Raw genomic sequence first — 22,836 nt, 5'->3', positions numbered from 1 at the left:
AGATAGATAGATAGATAGATAGATAGATAGATAGATAGATAGATAGACAGACAGACAGACAGACAGACAGACAGACAGACAGACAGACAGACAGACAGATAGATAGATAGATAGACAGACAGACAGACAGACAGACAGACAGACAGACAGACAGATAGACAGATAGATAGATAGATAGATAGATAGATAGATAGATAGATAGATAGATAGATAGATAGATAGATAGATAGATAGATGTAAATTAATTAGATATACATGTTGCATTAGCATTACATTACATGTTTGATCAATTATTAATATAAATTATGTTATGTTTTTAAGTGCAGGTATTGTATATTCTTCAGCTAGACTAACTAAATATAAATACATATAAATAAATAATAAAACATCCTGTGTATGAAGAAATCAGTGCATCTGAGGTTTTTAAACCCATTAAAATACATCCCATAAGATAATTAAAGCGTATTCATAATTTAAACGGGGCAAATGCGGTGATAACGGAATTAAAATACATGTTATTAATATTTCACTTATGTTTCATATTTTATAAATGTAGTTTTGTCAGATGTGAGAACCCAGTCAGGGTGCCGCTCTACATTCTCGCGAGATTCTCTACATTCTGCAGATAGAGGAGGACGCGGAACTCTCGCGAGATCGTGCCGATGGCGGATGCTCAGTGGGAGCGCGGGCACTATTACCTCAGATATTATACACGACATAAACTACAGCAAGAAGTTTACTCGCTGGACCGAGACGCGTCTGTGACATTATATTGATATAATGGAGCTGCAAATGTCATGATCATGGCAAACAAACACGAATGTGGTCATTTATTCAAATATCCATCTAATAAGCTGTAACTGTGAGCGATCTGGTGGCGCGATATCTTCGCGCTTTTTTCCACGTTTATGTAATTATCATAAATAGGTTTCTTTTTATATTAAATCTTATAATATTACTTGGTAAGTTTTACACACACAAATGTAAATGGTCTGATAGGATTCCCAATATCACCCATTTCTAGGCTGACATGAAAATTATATGACTCTCAAACCGCAAAGCAATTGAGAATATGGACATTTACAAAGAATTAAACTCCTCTTCTTTATTTTGAGGACACATGTATATCCATTTTTGTTATGTTTCATGATGTTATGGAACTTTTCAAAGAGTCAAACATTTGAATCTTCTGAAATGTTACATTTATATTTTTTGAAATAAAAAAAAAAATCATTCTAAAGCTTAAAAACACTCAGAACTCATCTCGTGAAACCCGTTGTGAAACTGGGCTTTGCGTTACGGTGGAGCGGTATTTAAAAATGTTTAGCAACTCTATTTGATTTTGACGGCTTTGATTTTCTACCACTTTATTTTGTATATAAAAAGATTAGTTGCTTTACAGTAAATTTAAAGTTCTATAATTTTTCTTGCACTTAATTTTTTTAGTGTTTTGGAATGATAGTTATCAGTTTAATTAATTTACTACATTATGCTAATTTATTTATAAGAACACCCTAGTGAAATATAACACCTAAATACTAAACACAAATCTTGTGATAATATCATTATATATTGATTAAAGGCACAATATGTAAGATTATAGGATTAAAACGCCCAATATCCACTAGATCAGAGTTATATATTGTGTTGACTTTATCCCAAATGTGAATATTTAAATCAGTGATTTTCCCCAGGACACGGCCCGTGTGTGTGTGTGTGTGTGTGTGCGTCGCCCATCAGTGACATCATCCCCACGTCGCCCGCCGGTGTTATTGTGCGGTAACCATGGCAACACTAGCGGCGCTTTAATATCTGCTGTGTTTTATTAGCCACTGTTTGGATCATTGATGGACAGAAACTCCTCATTGTTCTCCAGCTCAACACAGTTAGTCTGATTGTGTGAATCTGCTGGTGTTGATTTACCCAGAATGCCATGTTTTACCGCCTCATATGATCTCGCTCACTGCAGTGTGAACAAGTGTCTCATAGTAGCGCCCAGCCAACATTACAACATCACTTTAACACACTCACATGTGTGTGAGAGGATCAAACACACACACACGCATGAGCGGAAGTAGCGGCAGAATAAAAGCTCCGCCCACTCAAGACTCAAGACACGCCTTTGAGACCAATAATTACACACTGTGCCTTTAAATGAATGAATCACCAATATTAACCTATGCTTTTTGAACTAATATAAATAATCCAGGTGTTTATTTGTACTGATATGAAACTATGATATGTAATGCTTCCTGGCCATGTAATGCGATGACAAACATGAGTATTTCCCAGTAAAAATGCGATTGAGTGATTAATCCAGACCCGCTGCTATCGGCCCGTTCGGGCACGCCTGCTGTGATTAAAACCCTTCATTCCACTTCTCTCTTCACTAACTCTGTAAAGTAGATGTCTCATGACAAGGGGTTTATCTCGTTTCGGCGTGTTATGAATGTGCGTGTCAGTCAAACTGCATTTCAAACAAACAAACTCCACAGCGCAGCTTCCCCTTCAGGCCAGAGGCCGCACACACTCGCGTGCCCTCCAGGGGGCGCTAGAGCTTCCGCGCACGCCGCAACAATGCGAGGAATGTGGCGCGTTATGAATTGCGCTGATTTTGGAACACAAGCTTTGCGTTCCCGTAGTTTGTTTCCTTGCTGTGTGTGTGTGTGTGTGTGTGTGTGTTGGCGTGTCTGGGTCAGACCCACACGTGTTTTTAATGTGTTTGATTTAACTTCTCTGTCCTGGACGAGATTGAATCGTAAAACATCTCGAGCAAAAAGTGAAAAAAGATGGCTGATAATATGAGCTGGACGGACGGAGAAATGAAAGATTAGAGAGCAGTTTTACCCTCAGGGCCGCTGCTCGCATGTGTGTGTGTGTGTGTGTGTGTTTAGGCTCGCGTTCTGCCAAACTGAAGTCTTGAAGCTCTTACGCTCAGGCTTCAGAGAGACGTCTGCGAAACAACAACATTCCTGTTAAAATCATTGTTTTTCTGCGTCGCTAGCTTGCGGCGTAGACACGGTCTGTTCTGCTGTTCATCTGTGCAGTTTCCCATAATGCACTGCGCTTGATGTGACGCTTTATTCCCAGTGCGATGTATTTAATCAGAAATAACATCGTCTTGACGCTTTATTTGGTCAACAAAATTAGATCTAAACTGGCTGATATATAAACTCATAATTTGGAGAGAATTGTTAAAATGTAAATTCTCAATTCTTTGAGGAAAAAAAGTCAAAATTGCGAAATGTAAATCGCAATTACGAGTTTATACCTTCAAAATTACGAGGTAAACCTCACAATTGTGAGAGAAAAGGTCAAATTAACTCAAACTTGTAACTACAAAAAAAAAGTTCCAATGTTTTTTATCCTTTTTTATTTAGGGCGGGAACAAAAAACAAAATTTTGGAAAAAAAAGTACAAATTGCGAGACATTCACTCGCAACTACAAAAAAAGTCCAGTGGCAGAAACAAAAAACTGAATTGCGAAATGTAAACTTTCGGAAAAAAGTCAGAATTGTGAAATGTAAATCGCAAAAAACTCCAAATTGCGAGATATAAACACAACTACAAGAAAAAAAAATCGCTATTACATTTTTTATCCTGTGGCAGAAACAAAAAACTGAATTGCGAAATATAAATCACAATTACGAGTTTATAGCTTTCAATTACAAGATAAAACCGCACAATTCTTTGAAACAAGTCAAAATTGCGATAAACTCACGATTACAAAAAATGTTGCAATTTTTTATCCTGTGGCGGAAAAAAACAGAATTGACGTCACAATTGTGAAATGGTAACTTTCAATTCATTAAAAACAGATTTGTGAAATGTCAATCACAATTACGAGTTTATACCTTCCAATTACGAGATAAAAAACCTCACAGTTGTGAGACAAAAGGTAAAAGTGTGAAATGTAAATTCGCAATTCTTTGAAAAATGGAAAAAATTGTGAGATATAAACTTGCAACTACAAAAAAAGGCGTAATTTTTTTATGTTGTGGCAGAAACAAAAAACTGAATTGCGAAATGTAAACTTTCAGAAAAAACTCCGAATTGTGAAATGTAAATCGCTAAAAACTTCAAATTGCGAGATATAAACACAACTACAAGAAAAAGAAAAAAAAATCGCTATTACATTTTTTTATCCTGTGGCAGAAACAAAAAACTGAATTGCGAAATGTAAATCACAATTACGAGTTTATAGCTTTCAATTACAAGATAAAACCGCACAATTCTTTGAAACAAGTCAAAATTGCGATAAACTCGCGAGTACAAAAAATGTTGCAATTTTTTATCCTGTGGCGGAAAAAAAAACAGAATTGCGAAATGTAAACTCTCAATTAATTAAAAACAGAATTGTGAAATGTCAATCACAATTACGAGTTTATACTTTCCAATTACGAGATCACAATTGTGAGAGAAAAGGTAAAATTGTGAAATATAAATTTGCAATTCTTTGAAAAAGGGTAAAAATTGTGAGATGTAAACTCACAACTACAAAAAAAGTCGTAATTTTTTTTATCCTGTGGCGGAAACAAAAAACTGAATTGCGAAATGTAAATCACAATTTATACCTTTGAATTACGAGATATAAACTTGTAACTACTATAAAAAAGTTTTTTTTAATCAAGTTTTGGTATCAAAAGTCAGAATTGTTTTATTACGAGATATAAAAACCTCACAATTGTGAGAGAAAAGGTAAAATTATGAGATATAAACTCGCAACAAAAAAAAAAGTTTTTTTTATCTTGTGGCAGAAACAAAAAACAGAATTGCGAAATGTAAATCAAAATTACGAGTTTATAACTTCCAATTACGAGATATAAACTTACAATTGTGAGAAAAAAAGTTACAATAAGCTTGTAACTACAATAAAAAAGTAGCGTTTTTTTGGTATCCTGTGGCGGAAAGAAAAAACAGAATTGTAAATGTAAACTCAATTCATTAAAAAGTCAGAATTGTTTATACTTTCAAAATGACAAGATATAAACTCACAATTGTTAGAAAAACAGTTAAAATTGTGAAGTATAAATTGGCAATCCTTTGGGAAAAAAAGATATAGACAACTACAAGGGGAAAAAAAATCGCAATGACCTTTTTTTATCCTGTGGTGGAAACAAACCAGAAATGTGAGCTGTAAACTCAGAGTTCTGAGGGAAGAGTCAGAAAAGGTGTTTTTGTGTGTGTATTGTGTGTGTGCGCTGATGGCTCTGTGCCGAGGTCATGTGACCGTAGGGAAGCTGTGGATGAGCAGATGGCGGGAGGGGCGTCTGGATCCGGCTCTGTGGTATTTCCCTCACTAATGAAGTCGAGGGGATGTTGTTTGGTGTTTTGCGGTTTTGTTTGACATTTGTAAGTTGTGTAATCGGCGCAGCAGCGGGACGCCCGCGCTCAGCGGCTCTGAATCCAATTAGAGAGAGAGAGAGAGAGAGAGAGAGAGAGAGAGAGAGAGAGAGAGAGAGAGAGAGAGAGAGAGAGAGAGAGAGAGAGAGAGAGAGAGGGAGAGAGAGAGAGAGAGAGAGAGAGAGAGGGCGCAGCTCTTCTCCATCAGGCCGTTCATTCACTGAACCTTCACATAACTCTCGGTACAGACTCCAACAGAACGCGGTGTGACCTGCCGTCCGTCGGGATTCAGCTGTTTATGCGTTTATTATCCAATAAATGCTTTCTGATGTGTCGTGATGTCACTGCTAGGCGTATGGCTGACATGTGCCGTTTACAGGGTTTGAGGTCAGAGGTCACTGTCAGACCCCACGTCATTAAAACATGCTACAGTGAGAGAGTGTGTGTGTGTGTGTGTGTGTGTGTGTTAGCCCCCCACTGCAGCAGAATGTGAGGAATGTTCTAGAGCGCTGTTGCAGTCGGAGCTCAGCTCTTATTACTAACAGGTGAGAGTCTCAACACAAGCCTCACCTGCAGAGAGACAGACAGGGCAACACGAGCCTCACCTGCAGAGAGACAGACAGGTGAACGTGTCGCTGCGTGTCTGACAGATTCTGCTGAAGCGATCGCTCACACACGTCATGACAGCGCAGGAATTCAGACCCTTCATGCATCACAGCCGCTCCACACACACACATCAACCTTCTGTCATCGTTCATTCACACTCGTTTCAAACTCACGTTCCTGAACATAAAAGAGGAAAGTTAGCCGAATGTTCACGCTGCTCTTGTGCATATAGTGAAAGTGCACAGTGAGTCCAGCTGAACATTCGCTCAAAGCTGTGAACAAACGTTCTTCCAGTAACGTTATTAGAGCATTCGTTTAAACTTATCTAGTTTTTAATAATGTTCTCACAACGTTAGCACTAAAACATTACAAGAGTAACACTCAGAGAACACTCAAGAGTAACACTCAGAGAACACTCAAGAGTAACGCTCAGAGAACACTCAAGAGTAACGCTCAGAGAACACTCAAGAGTAACGCTCAGAGAACACTCAAGAGTAACACTCAGAGAACACTCAAGAGTAACGCTCAGAGAACACTCAAGAGTAACACTCAGAGAACACTCAAGAGTAACACTCAGAGAACACTCAAGAGTAACGCTCAGAGAACACTCAAGAGTAACGCTCAGAGAACATTCAAGAGTAACGCTCAGAGAACACTCAAGAGTAACGCTCAGAGAACATTCAAGAGTAACGCTCAGAGAACACTCAAGAGTAACGCTCAGAGAACATTCAAGAGTAACGCTCAGAGAACACTCAAGAGTAACGCTCAGAGAACACTCAAGAGTAACACTCAGAGAACACTCAAGAGTAACGCTCAGAGAACACTCTAGAGTAACACTCAGAGAACACTCTAGAGTAACACTCAGAGAACACTCAAGAGTAACACTCAGAGAACACTCAAGAGTAACACTCAGAGAACACTCAAGAGTAACGCTCAGAGAACACTCAAGAGTAACACTCAGAGAACACTCAAGAGTAACACTCAGAGAACACTCTAGAGTAACACTCAGAGAACACTCAAGAGTAACACTCAGAGAACACTCAAGAGTAACACTCAGAGAACACTCAAGAGTAACACTCAGAGAACACTCAAGAGTAACACTCAGAGAACACTCAAGAGTAACGCTCAGAGAACACTCTAGAGTAACACTCAGAGAACACTCTAGAGTAACACTCAGAGAACACTCAAGAGTAACGCTCAGAGAACATTCAAGAGTAACACTCAGAGAACATTCAAGAGTAACACTCAGAGAACACTCAAGAGTAACACTCAGAGAACATTCAAGAGTAACACTCAGAGAACATTCAAGAGTAACACTCAGAGAACACTCAAGAGTAACACTCAGAGAACATTCAAGAGTAACACTCAGAGAACATTCAAGAGTAACACTCAGAGAACACTCAAGAGTAACGCTCAGAGAACACTCAAGAGTAACACTCAGAGAACACTCAAGAGTAACACTCAGAGAACACTCAAGAGTAACACTCAGAGAACACTCAAGAGTAACACTCAGAGAACACTCAAGAGTAACACTCAGAGAACACTCAAGAGTAACGCTCAGAGAACACTCTAGAGTAACACTCAGAGAACACTCTAGAGTAACACTCAGAGAACACTCAAGAGTAACGCTCAGAGAACATTCAAGAGTAACACTCAGAGAACACTCAAGAGTAACACTCAGAGAACATTCAAGAGTAACACTCAGAGAACACTCAAGAGTAACGCTCAGAGAACACTCAAGAGTAACACTCAGAGAACACTCTAGAGTAACACTCAGAGAACATTCAAGAGTAACGCTCAGAGAACACTCTAGAGTAACACTCAGAGAACACTCAAGAGTAACACTCAGAGAACACTCAAGAGTAACACTCAGAGAACACTCAAGAGTAACACTCAGAGAACACTCAAGAGTAACACTCAGAGAACACTCAAGAGTAACACTCAGAGAACACTCAAGAGTAACGCTCAGAGAACACTCTAGAGTAACACTCAGAGAACACTCTAGAGTAACACTCAGAGAACACTCAAGAGTAACGCTCAGAGAACATTCAAGAGTAACACTCAGAGAACACTCAAGAGTAACACTCAGAGAACATTCAAGAGTAACACTCAGAGAACACTCAAGAGTAACGCTCAGAGAACACTCAAGAGTAACACTCAGAGAACACTCTAGAGTAACACTCAGAGAACACTCAAGAGTAACACTCAGAGAACACTCAAGAGTAACACTCAGAGAACACTCAAGAGTAACACTCAGAGAACACTCAAGAGTAACACTCAGAGAACACTCAAGAGTAACACTCAGAGAACACTCAAGAGTAACACTCAGAGAACACTCAAGAGTAACGCTCAGAGAACACTCTAGAGTAACACTCAGAGAACACTCTAGAGTAACACTCAGAGAACACTCAAGAGTAACGCTCAGAGAACATTCAAGAGTAACACTCAGAGAACACTCAAGAGTAACACTCAGAGAACATTCAAGAGTAACACTCAGAGAACACTCAAGAGTAACGCTCAGAGAACACTCAAGAGTAACACTCAGAGAACACTCTAGAGTAACACTCAGAGAACATTCAAGAGTAACGCTCAGAGAACACTCAAGAGTAACGCTCAGAGAACATTCAAGAGTAACACTCAGAGAACATTCAAGAGTAACGCTCAGAGAACACTCTAGAGTAACGCTCAGAGAACACTCTAGAGTAACACTCAGAGAACACTCTAGAGTAACACTCAGAGAACATTCAAGAGTAACACTCAGAGAACACTCTAGAGTAACACTCAGAGAACATTCAAGAGTAACACTCAGAGAACACTCAAGAGTAACGCTCAGAGAACATTCAAGAGTAACACTCAGAGAACATTCAAGAGTAACGCTCAGAGAACACTCTAGAGTAACGCTCAGAGAACACTCTAGAGTAACACTCAGAGAACACTCTAGAGTAACACTCAGAGAACATTCAAGAGTAACACTCAGAGAACACTCAAGAGTAACCCTCAGAGAACATTCAAGAGTAACACTCAGAGAACACTCAAGAGTAACGCTCAGAGAACACTCAAGAGTAACACTCAGAGAACATTCAAGAGTAACACTCAGAGAACATTCAAGAGTAACGCTCAGAGAACACTCTAGAGTAACACTCAGAGAACACTCAAGAGTAACGCTCAGAGAACACTCAAGAGTAACACTCAGAGAACACTCAAGAGTAACACTCAGAGAACACTCTAGAGTAACACTCAGAGAACATTCAAGAGTAACGCTCAGAGAACACTCAAGAGTAACGCTCAGAGAACATTCAAGAGTAACACTCAGAGAACATTCAAGAGTAACGCTCAGAGAACACTCTAGAGTAACGCTCAGAGAACACTCTAGAGTAACACTCAGAGAACACTCTAGAGTAACACTCAGAGAACATTCAAGAGTAACACTCAGAGAACACTCTAGAGTAACACTCAGAGAACATTCAAGAGTAACACTCAGAGAACACTCAAGAGTAACGCTCAGAGAACATTCAAGAGTAACACTCAGAGAACATTCAAGAGTAACGCTCAGAGAACACTCTAGAGTAACGCTCAGAGAACACTCTAGAGTAACACTCAGAGAACACTCTAGAGTAACACTCAGAGAACATTCAAGAGTAACACTCAGAGAACACTCAAGAGTAACCCTCAGAGAACATTCAAGAGTAACACTCAGAGAACACTCAAGAGTAACGCTCAGAGAACACTCAAGAGTAACACTCAGAGAACATTCAAGAGTAACACTCAGAGAACATTCAAGAGTAACGCTCAGAGAACACTCTAGAGTAACACTCAGAGAACACTCAAGAGTAACGCTCAGAGAACACTCAAGAGTAACGCTCAGAGAACACTCTAGAGTAACACTCAGAGAACACTCTAGAGTAACACTCAGAGAACATTCAAGAGTAACGCTCAGAGAACACTCTAGAGTAACGCTCAGAGAACACTCAAGAGTAACGCTCAGAGAACATTCAAGAGTAACACTCAGAGAACACTCAAGAGTAACGCTCAGAGAACACTCTAGAGTAACGCTCAGAGAACACTCTAGAGTAACACTCAGAGAACACTCTAGAGTAACACTCAGAGAACACTCAAGAGTAACCCTCAGAGAACACTCAAGAGTAACGCTCAGAGAACACTCAAGAGTAACACTCAGAGAACACTCAAGAGTAACACTCAGAGAACACTCAAGAGTAACGCTCAGAGAACACTCAAGAGTAACACTCAGAGAACACTCAAGAGTAACACTCAGAGAACACTCAAGAGTAACCCTCAGAGAACACTCAAGAGTAACACTCAGAGAACACTCAAGAGTAACCCTCAGAGAACACTCAAGAGTAACGCTCAGAGAACACTCAAGAGTAACACTCAGAGAACACTCAAGAGTAACACTCAGAGAACACTCAAGAGTAACGCTCAGAGAACACTCAAGAGTAACACTCAGAGAACACTCAAGAGTAACACTCAGAGAACACTCAAGAGTAACACTCAGAGAACATTCAAGAGTAACGCTCAGAGAACACTCAAGAGTAACGCTCAGAGAACACTCAAGAGTAACGCTCAGAGAACACTCAAGAGTAACGCTCAGAGAACACTCAAGAGTAACGCTCAGAGAACACTCAAGAGTAACACTCAGAGAACACTCAAGAGTAACACTCAGAGAACACTCAAGAGTAACACTCAGAGAACACTCAAGAGTAACACTCAGAGAACACTCAAGAGTAACACTCAGAGAACATTCAAGAGTAACACTCAGAGAACACTCAAGAGTAACGCTCAGAGAACACTCAAGAGTAACGCTCAGAGAACACTCAAGAGTAACCCTCAGAGAACACTCAAGAGTAACGCTCAGAGAACACTCAAGAGTAACACTCAGAGAACACTCAAGAGTAACACTCAGAGAACACTCAAGAGTAACACTCAGAGAACACTCAAGAGTAACACTCAGAGAACATTCAAGAGTAACGCTCAGAGAACACTCAAGAGTAACACTCAGAGAACACTCAAGAGTAACACTCAGAGAACACTCAAGAGTAACACTCAGAGAACACTCAAGAGTAACACTCAGAGAACACTCAAGAGTAACACTCAGAGAACATTCAAGAGTAACACTCAGAGAACACTCAAGAGTAACGCTCAGAGAACACTCAAGAGTAACGCTCAGAGAACACTCAAGAGTAACCCTCAGAGAACACTCAAGAGTAACGCTCAGAGAACACTCAAGAGTAACGCTCAGAGAACACTCAAGAGTAACGCTCAGAGAACACTCAAGAGTAACACTCAGAGAACACTCAAGAGTAACACTCAGAGAACATTCAAGAGTAACCCTCAGAGAACACTCAAGAGTAACGCTCAGAGAACACTCTAGAGTAACACTCAGAGAACACTCAAGAGTAACACTCAGAGAACACTCAAGAGTAACGCTCAGAGAACACTCAAGAGTAACCCTCAGAGAACACTCAAGAGTAACGCTCAGAGAACACTCAAGAGTAACACTCAGAGAACACTCAAGAGTAACACTCAGAGAACACTCAAGAGTAACACTCAGAGAACACTCAAGATTAACACTCAGAGAACATTCAAGAGTAACGCTCAGAGAACACTCAAGAGTAACACTCAGAGAACACTCAAGAGTAACACTCAGAGAACACTCAAGAGTAACACTCAGAGAACACTCAAGAGTAACACTCAGAGAACACTCAAGAGTAACACTCAGAGAACATTCAAGAGTAACACTCAGAGAACACTCAAGAGTAACGCTCAGAGAACACTCAAGAGTAACGCTCAGAGAACACTCAAGAGTAACCCTCAGAGAACACTCAAGAGTAACGCTCAGAGAACACTCAAGAGTAACACTCAGAGAACACTCAAGAGTAACGCTCAGAGAACACTCAAGAGTAACGCTCAGAAAACACTCTAGAGTAACGCTCAGAGAACACTCTAGAGTAACACTCAGAGAACACTCTAGAGTAACACTCAGAGAACACTCAAGAGTAACGCTCAGAGAACATTCAAGAGTAACCCTCAGAGAACACTCAAGAGTAACACTCAGAGAACACTCAAGAGTAACCCTCAGAGAACACTCAAGAGTAACGCTCAGAGAACACTCAAGAGTAACACTCAGAGAACACTCAAGAGTAACGCTCAGAGAACATTCAAGAGTAACACTCAGAGAACACTCAAGAGTAACGCTCAGAGAACACTCTAGAGTAACGCTCAGAGAACACTCTAGAGTAACACTCAGAGAACACTCTAGAGTAACACTCAGAGAACACTCAAGAGTAACCCTCAGAGAACACTCAAGAGTAACGCTCAGAGAACACTCAAGAGTAACACTCAGAGAACACTCAAGAGTAACACTCAGAGAACACTCAAGAGTAACGCTCAGAGAACACTCAAGAGTAACACTCAGAGAACACTCAAGAGTAACACTCAGAGAACACTCAAGAGTAACCCTCAGAGAACACTCAAGAGTAACACTCAGAGAACACTCAAGAGTAACCCTCAGAGAACACTCAAGAGTAACGCTCAGAGAACACTCAAGAGTAACACTCAGAGAACACTCAAGAGTAACACTCAGAGAACACTCAAGAGTAACGCTCAGAGAACACTCAAGAGTAACACTCAGAGAACACTCAAGAGTAACACTCAGAGAACACTCAAGAGTAACACTCAGAGAACATTCAAGAGTAACGCTCAGAGAACACTCAAGAGTAACGCTCAGAGAACACTCAAGAGTAACGCTCAGAGAACACTCAAGAGTAACGCTCAGAGAACACTCAAGAGTAACGCTCAGAGAACACTCAAGAGTAACACTCAGAGAACACTCAAGAGTAACACTCAGAGAACACTCAAGAGTAACACTCAGAGAACACTCAAGAGTAACACTCAGAGAACACTCAAGAGTAACACTCAGAGAACATTCAAGAGTAACACTCAGAGAACACTCAAGAGTAACGCTCAGAGAACACTCAAGAGTAACGCTCAGAGAACACTCAAGAGTAACCCTCAGAGAACACTCAAGAGTAACGCTCAGAGAACACTCAAGAGTAACACTCAGAGAACACTCAAGAGTAACACTCAGAGAACACTCAAGAGTAACACTCAGAGAACACTCAAGAGTAACACTCAGAGAACATTCAAGAGTAACGCTCAGAGAACACTCAAGAGTAACACTCAGAGAACACTCAAGAGTAACACTCAGAGAACACTCAAGAGTAACACTCAGAGAACACTCAAGAGTAACACTCAGAGAACACTCAAGAGTAACACTCAGAGAACATTCAAGAGTAACACTCAGAGAACACTCAAGAGTAACGCTCAGAGAACACTCAAGAGTAACGCTCAGAGAACACTCAAGAGTAACCCTCAGAGAACACTCAAGAGTAACGCTCAGAGAACACTCAAGAGTAACGCTCAGAGAACACTCAAGAGTAACGCTCAGAGAACACTCAAGAGTAACACTCAGAGAACACTCAAGAGTAACACTCAGAGAACATTCAAGAGTAACCCTCAGAGAACACTCAAGAGTAACGCTCAGAGAACACTCTAGAGTAACACTCAGAGAACACTCAAGAGTAACACTCAGAGAACACTCAAGAGTAACGCTCAGAGAACACTCAAGAGTAACCCTCAGAGAACACTCAAGAGTAACGCTCAGAGAACACTCAAGAGTAACACTCAGAGAACACTCAAGAGTAACACTCAGAGAACACTCAAGAGTAACACTCAGAGAACACTCAAGATTAACACTCAGAGAACATTCAAGAGTAACGCTCAGAGAACACTCAAGAGTAACACTCAGAGAACACTCAAGAGTAACACTCAGAGAACACTCAAGAGTAACACTCAGAGAACACTCAAGAGTAACACTCAGAGAACACTCAAGAGTAACACTCAGAGAACATTCAAGAGTAACACTCAGAGAACACTCAAGAGTAACGCTCAGAGAACACTCAAGAGTAACGCTCAGAGAACACTCAAGAGTAACCCTCAGAGAACACTCAAGAGTAACGCTCAGAGAACACTCAAGAGTAACACTCAGAGAACACTCAAGAGTAACGCTCAGAGAACACTCAAGAGTAACGCTCAGAAAACACTCTAGAGTAACGCTCAGAGAACACTCTAGAGTAACACTCAGAGAACACTCTAGAGTAACACTCAGAGAACACTCAAGAGTAACGCTCAGAGAACATTCAAGAGTAACCCTCAGAGAACACTCAAGAGTAACACTCAGAGAACACTCAAGAGTAACCCTCAGAGAACACTCAAGAGTAACGCTCAGAGAACACTCAAGAGTAACACTCAGAGAACACTCAAGAGTAACACTCAGAGAACACTCAAGAGTAACACTCAGAGAACACTCAAGAGTAACGCTCAGAGAACACTCAAGAGTAACACTCAGAGAACACTCAAGAGTAACACTCAGAGAACACTCAAGAGTAACCCTCAGAGAACACTCAAGAGTAACACTCAGAGAACACTCAAGAGTAACCCTCAGAGAACACTCAAGAGTAACGCTCAGAGAACACTCAAGAGTAACACTCAGAGAACACTCAAGAGTAACACTCAGAGAACACTCAAGAGTAACGCTCAGAGAACACTCAAGAGTAACACTCTGAGAACACTCAAGAGTAACACTCAGAGAACACTCAAGAGTAACGCTCAGAGAACATTCAAGAGTAACGCTCAGAGAACACTCAAGAGTAACACTCAGAGAACACTCAAGAGTAACACTCAGAGAACACTCAAGAGTAACACTCAGAGAACACTCAAGAGTAACGCTCAGAGAACACTCAAGAGTAACACTCAGAGAACACTCAAGAGTAACACTCAGAGAACACTCAAGAGTAACACTCAGAGAACATTCAAGAGTAACACTCAGAGAACACTCAAGAGTAACGCTCAGAGAACACTCAAGAGTAACGCTCAGAGAACACTCAAGAGTAACGCTCAGAGAACACTCAAGAGTAACACTCAGAGAACACTCAAGAGTAACGCTCAGAGAACACTCAAGAGTAACACTCAGAGAACACTCAAGAGTAACGCTCAGAGAACACTCAAGAGTAACGCTCAGAGAACACTCAAGAGTAACACTCAGAGAACACTCAAGAGTAACACTCAGAGAACACTCAAGAGTAACACTCAGAGAACACTCAAGAGTAACGCTCAGAGAACACTCAAGAGTAACACTCAGAGAACACTCAAGAGTAACGCTCAGAGAACACTCAAGAGTAACGCTCAGAGAACACTCAAGAGTAACGCTCAGAGAACACTCAAGAGTAACACTCAGAGAACACTCAAGAGTAACGCTCAGAGAACACTCAAGAGTAACGCTCAGAGAACACTCAAGAGTAACTCTCAGAGAACACTCAAGAGTAACGCTCAGAGAACACTCAAGAGTAACCCTCAGAGAACACTCAAGAGTAACGCTCAGAGAACACTCAAGAGTAACACTCAGAGAACACTCAAGAGTAACGCTCAAGAGTACTCAAGAGTAACTCAAGAGTAACACTCAGAGAACACTCAAGAGTAACGCTCAGAGAACACTCAAGAGTAACGCTCAGAGAACACTCAAGAGTAACGCTCAGAGAACACTCAAGAGTAACGCTCAGAGAACACTCAAGAGTAACGCTCAGAGAACACTCAAGAGTAACGCTCAGAGAACACTCAAGAGTAACGCTCAGAGAACACTCAAGAATAACGCTCAGAGAACACTCAAGAGTAACACTCAGAGAACACTCAAGAGTAACACTCAGAGAACACTCAAGAGTAACGCTCAGAGAACACTCAAGAGTAACACTCAGAGAACACTCAAGAGTAACGCTCAGAGAACACTCAAGAGTAACGCTCAGAGAACACTCAAGAGTAACACTCAGAGAACACTCAAGAGTAACACTCAGAAATCACTCAAGAGTAACGCTCAGAGAACACTCAAGAGTAACACTCAGAGAACACTCAAGAGTAACCCTCAGAGAACACTCAAGAGTAACGCTCAGAGAACACTCAAGAGTAACACTCAGAGAACACTCAAGAGTAACACTCAGAGAACACTCAAGAGTAACGCTCAGAGAACACTCAAGAGTAACGCTCAGAGAACACTCAAGAGTAACGCTCAGAGAACACTCAAGAGTAACACTCAGAGAACACTCAAGAGTAACACTCAGAGAACACTCAAGAGTAACACTCAGAGAACACTCAAGAGTAACGCTCAGAGAACACTCAAGAGTAACGCTCAGAGAACACTCAAGAGTAACGCTCAGAGAAAACTCAAGAGTAACGCTCAGAGAACACTCAAGAGTAACGCTCAGAGAACACTCAAGAGTAACGCTCAGAGAACACTCAAGAGTAACGCTCAGAGAACACTCAAGAGTAAGGCTCAGAGAACATTCAAGAGTAACACTCAGAGAACCCTCAAGAATAACGCTCAGAGAACACTCAAGAGTAACACTCAGAGAACACTCAAGAGTAACACTAAGAGAACACTCAAGAGTAACGCTCAGAGAACACTCAAGAGTAACACTCAGAGAACACTCAAGAGTAACGCTCAGAGAACACTCAAGAGTAACGCTCAGAGAACACTCAAGAGTAACACTCAGAGAACACTCAAGAGTAACGCTCAGAGAACACTCAAGAGTAACGCTCAGAGAACACTCAAGAGTAACGCTCAGAGAACCCTCAAGAGTAACGCTCAGAGAACACTCAAGAGTAACACTCAGAGAACACTCTAGAGTAACACTCAGAGAACACTCAAGAGTAACGTTCAGAGAACACTCAAGAGTAACGCTCAGAGAACACTCAAGAGTAACGCTCAGAGAACACTCAAGAGTAACACTCAGAGAACACTCAAGAGTAACACTCAGAAATCACTCAAGAGTAACGCTCAGAGAACACTCAAGAGTAACACTCAGAGAACACTCAAGAGTAATCCTCAGAGAACACTCAAGAGTAATGCTCAGAGAACACTCAAGAGTAACACTCAGAGAACACTCAAGAGTAACGCTCAGAGAACACTCAAGAGTAACGCTCAGAGAACACTCAAGAGTAACGCTCAGAGAACACTCAAGAGTAACGCTCAGAGAACACTCAAGAGTAACGCTCAGAGAACATTCAAGAGTAACACTCAGAGAACCCTCAAGAATAACGCTCAGAGAACACTCAAGAGTAACGCTCAGAGAACACTCAAGAGTAACACTAAGAGAACACTCAAGAGTAACGCTCAGAGAACACTCAAGAGTAACGCTCAGAGAACACTCAAGAGTAACGCTCAGAGAACACTCAAGAGTAACGCTCAGAGAACACTCAAGAGTAACGCTCAGAGAACACTCAAGAGTAACGCTCAGAGAACACTCAAGAGTAACGCTCAGAGAACCCTCAAGAGTAACGCTCAGAGAACACTCAAGAGTAACACTCAGAGAACACTCTAGAGTAACACTCAGAGAACACTCAAGAGTAACGTTCAGAGAACACTCAAGAGTAACGCTCAGAGAACACTCAAGAGTAACGCTCAGAGAACACCTCAAGAGTAACACTCAGAGAACACTCAAGAGTAACACTCAGAAATCACTCAAGAGTAACGCTCAGAGAAACACTCAAGAGTAACACTCAGAGAACACTCAAGAGTAACCCTCAGAGAACACTCAAGAGTAACGCTCAGAGAACACTCAAGAGTAACACTCAGAGAACACTCAAGAGTAACGCTCAGAGAACACTCAAGAGTAACGCTCAGAGAACACTCAAGAGTAACGCTCAGAGAACACTCAAGAGTAACGCTCAGAGAACACTCAAGAGTAACCCTCAGAGAACACTCAAGAGTAACACTCAGAGAACACTCAAGAGTAACACTCAGAGAACACTCAAGAGTAACGCTCAGAGAACACTCAAGAGTAACACTCAGAGAACACTCAAGAGTAACACTCAGAGAACACTCAAGAGTAACGCTCAGAGAACACTCAAGAGTAACACTCAGAGAACACTCAAGAGTAACGCTCAGAGAACACTCAAGAGTAACGCTCAGAGAACACTCAAGAGTAACGCTCAGAGAAAACTCAAGAGTAACGCTCAGAGAACACTCAAGAGTAACACTCAGAGAACACTCAAGAGTAACGCTCAGAGAACATTCAAGAGTAACACTCAGAGAACCCTCAAGAGTAACGCTCAGAGAACACTCAAGAGTAACGCTCAGAGAACACTCAAGAGTAACACTAAGAGAACACTCAAGAGTAACGCTCAGAGAACACTCAAGAGTAACGCTCAGAGAACACTCAAGAGTAAACGCTCAGAGAACACTCAAGAGTAACGCTCAGAGAACACTCAAGAGTAACACTCAGAGAACACTCAAGAGTAACGCTCAGAGAACACTCAAGAGTAACGCTCAGAGAACACTCAAGAGTAACGCTCAGAGAACACTCAAGAGTAACGCTCAGAGAACACTCAAGAGTAACGCTCAGAGAACATTCAAGAGTAACGCTCAGAGAACACCCAAGAGTAACACTCAGAGAACACTCAAGAGTAACGCTCAGAGAACACTCAAGAGTAACACTCAGAGAACACTCAAGAGTAACCCTCAGAGAACACTCAAGAGTAACCCTCAGAGAACACTCAAGAGTAACCCTCAGAGAACACTCAAGAGTAACGCTCAGAGAACATTCAAGAGTAACACTCAAGAGTAACCCTCAGAGAACAATCAAGAGTAACGCTCAGAGAACACTCAAGAGTAACGCTCAGAGAACACTCAAGAGTAACGCTCAGAGAACACTCAAGAGTAACGCTCAGAGAACATTCAAGAGTAACACTCAGAGAACACTCAAGAGTAACACTCAGAGAACATTCAAGAGTAACACTCAGAGAACACTCAAGAGTAACGCTCAGAGAACACTCAAGAGTAACGCTCAGAGAACACTCAAGAGTAACACTCAGAGAACATTCAAGAGTAACACTCAGAGAACACTCAAGAGTAACGCTCAGAGAACACTCAAGAGTAACACTCAGGGCCCTATTTTAACGATCTGAAACGCAAGTGTAAAAACGCGAAGCGCAAGTAACTTTGTGGGCGGGTCTCGGCGCTGTTGCTATTTTCCCGGCGGGATAAATGGCTCTTGCGCCCGGCGCAAATCTAAAATGGGTTGGTCTGAAGTAGCTTCATTATTCATAGGTGTGGTTTGGGCGTAACGTGAATAAACCAATCCGAGCGTCATCCAACATTCCCTTTAAAAGCAGGTGCGCAAGTTCCATTATGGATTGCTATTATTATGGCGTATTTACCAGGCGCACGCCAGGAGCGGTTCACAGCCGAGGAGACTGATGTTCTTGTAAGAGCAGTGAAAGACAGAGAAGTGAAGGTGTAATGTTGTACATTATGGTAAAGGTGATTTCACAGTCTTTTTTTTTTCAGTCTTTCAGTTTTTTCAGTTTTTCAGTCGATTTTTTTTCCTGGTTCTTGACGGACAAACCAATTTGTCAGATGTCCTTATATACATATATGTCTTGCCTCTATTGGGCAAACAGGTCTTATCCTTAATTATTACAATTAGCCTGAATCATTTGTAAGCTAGATTTATGCCTATTTTTTCACATCTTCGTGGCACACCACAATGATTTCCGTCATCTCATGTGTTAATATTTTTTTAGTGTAACAATTTATGATTTGCAAAAATAACTGTTGCATCTGTGTAGATTACATGAGCAAAGTGTATGCGCGTTGTGCACGCTATACATTATGGTCAAGCATGCGCCCTTAAAATAGCATAATGAACAACGCGCAACCGCGCCACTGACTTTAGACTAGGTTTTTTCTGGTCAGTGGCGCAATTGTTTAATGGAACAGCAAAATAGCACCAGGGATTGTTTGCGCCGGAACACGCCTCCTTTTTTGCGCTGAACCGCCCAGGGAGCGCGAGTGCATTCACTAGTTTAGCGACGTGATTCTGTGGAGGGAAAAGCGCGCTTTGCGCGGGTGCAAAATAGGAATGACACATGCGTCGGTGTACAAAGTCAATTGCGCTGGGTGCAAGATAGGGCCCTCAGAGAACACTCAAGAGTAACACTCAGAGAACACTCAAGAGTAACGCTCAGAGAACACTCAAGAGTAACACTCAGAGAACACTCAAGAGTAACGCTCAGAGAACACTCAAGAGTAACCCTCAGAGAACACTCAAGAGTAACGCTCAGAGAACACTCAAGAGTAACGCTCAGAGAACACTCAAGAGTAACGCTCAGAGAACATTCAAGAGTAACCCTCAGAGAACACTCAAGAGTAACGCTCAGAGAACATTCAAGAGTAACACTCAAGAGTAACCCTCAGAGAACAATCAAGAGTAACGCTCAGAGAACACTCAAGAGTAACGCTCAGAGAACACTCAAGAGTAACGCTCAGAGAACACTCAAGAGTAACGCTCAGAGAACACTCAAGAGTAACGCTCAGAGAACATTCAAGAGTAACACTCAGAGAACACTCAAGAGTAACACTCAGAGAACATTCAAGAGTAACACTCAGAGAACACTCAAGAGTAACACTCAGAGAACACTCAAGAGTAACACTCACAGAGAACACTCAAGAGTAACGCTCAGAGAACACTCAAGAGTAACGCTCAGAGAACACTCAAGAGTAACCCTCAGAGAACACTCAAGAGTAACCCTCAGAGAACACTCAAGAGTAACCCTCAGAGAACACTCAAGAGTAACGCTCAGAGAACACTCAAGAGTAACGCTCAGAGAACATTCAAGAGTAACACTCAAGAGTAACCCTCAGAGAACACTCAAGAGTAACGCTCAGAGAACACTCAAGAGTAACACTCAAGAGTAACCCTCAGAGAACACTCAAGAGTAACACTCAAGAGTAACCCTCAGAGAACATTCAAGAGTAACACTCAAGAGTAACCCTCAGAGAACACTCAAGAGTAACGCTCAGAGAACATTCAAGAGTAACACTCAAGAGTAACCCTCAGAGAACACTCAAGAGTAACACTCAGAGAACACTCAAGAGTAACGCTCAGAGAACACTCAAGAGTAACGCTCAGAGACACTCAAGAGTAACCCTCAGAGAACACTCAAGAGTAACCCTCAGAGAACACTCAAGAGTAACCCTCAGAGAACACTCAAGAGTAACGCTCAGAGAACACTCAAGAGTAACGCTCAGAGAACATTCAAGAGTAACACTCAAGAGTAACCCTCAGAGAACACTCAAGAGTAACGCTCAGAGAACATTCAAGAGTAACACTCAAGAGTAACCCTCAGAGAACACTCAAGAGTAACGCTCAGAGAACACTCAAGAGTAACGCTCAGAGAACACTCAAGAGTAACGCTCAGAGAACACTCAAGAGTAACACTCAGAGAACATTCAAGAGTAACGCTCAGAGAACACTCAAGAGTAACACTCAAGAGAACACTCAAGAGTAACGCTCAGAGAACACTCAAGAGTAACACTCAGAGAACACTCAAGAGTAACACTCAGAGAACACTCAAGAGTAACGCTCAGAGAACACTCAAGAGTAACACTCAGAGAACACTCAAGAGTAACGCTCAGAGAACACTCAAGAGTAACACTCAGAAAACACTCAAGAGTAACGCTCAGAGAACACTCAAGAGTAACGCTCAGAGAACACTCAAGAGTAACGCTCAGAGAACACTCAAGAGTAACACTCAGAGAACACTCAAGAGTAACACTCAGAGAACACTCAAGAGTAACGCTCAGAGAACACTCAAGAGTAACACTCAGAGAACACTCAAGAGTAACTCTCAGAGAACACTCAAGAGTAACGCTCAGAGAACACTCAAGAGTAACACTCAGAGAACACTCAAGAGTAACACTCAGAGAACACTCAAGAGTAACGCTCAGAGAACATTCAAGAGTAACGCTCAGAGAACACTCAAGAGTAACACTCAGAGAACACTTAAGAGTAACACTCAGAGAACACTCAAGAGTAACGCTCAGAGAACATTCAAGAGTAACACTCAGAGAACACTCAAGAGTAACACTCAGAGAACACTCAAGAGTAACGCTCAGAGAACACTCAAGAGTAACACTCAGAAAACACTCAAGAGTAACGCTCAGAGAACACTCAAGAGTAACGCTCAGAGAACACTCAAGAGGAACACTCAGAGAACACTCAAGAGTAACGCTCAGAGAACACTCAAGAGTAACACTCAGAAAACACTCAAGAGTAACGCTCAGAGAACACTCAAGAGTAACGCTCAGAGAACACTCAAGAGTAACACTCAGAGAACACTCAAGAGTAACACTCAGAGAACACTCAAGAGTAACGCTCAGAGAACACTCAAGAGTAACACTCAGAGAACACTCAAGAGTAACACTCAGAGAACACTCAAGAGTAACACTCAGAGAACACTCAAGAGTAACACTCAGAGAACACTCAAGAGTAACACTCAGAGAACACTCAAGAGTAACACTCAGAGAACACTCAAGAGTAACTCTCAGAGAACACTCAAGAGTAACGCTCAGAGAACACTCAAGAGTAACACTCAGAGAACACTCAAGAGTAACGCTCAGAGAAACACTCAAGAGTAACACTCAGAGAACACTCAAGAGTAACGCTCAGAGAACATTCAAGAGTAACGCTCAGAGAACACTGTAGAGTAACACTCAGAGAACACTCAAGAGTAACACTCAGAGAACACTCAAGAGTAACGCTCAGAGAACATTCAAGAGTAACACTCAGAGAACACTGTAGAGTAACACTCAGAGAACACTCAAGAGTAACACTCAGAGAACACTCAAGAGTAACCCTCAGAGAACACTCAAGAGTAACGCTCAGAGAACACTCAAGAGTAACGCTCAGAGAACACTCAAGAGTAACGCTCAGAGAACATTCAAGAGTAACACTCAGAGAACACTCAAGAGTAACGCTC

The sequence above is a fragment of the Gobio gobio genome (genome assembly GCF_949357685.1).
Source record: "Gobio gobio genome assembly, chromosome: 24".
In the NCBI taxonomy this organism is placed as follows: Eukaryota; Metazoa; Chordata; class Actinopteri; order Cypriniformes; family Gobionidae; genus Gobio; species Gobio gobio.
This window is presented reverse-complemented; position numbering follows the sequence as displayed.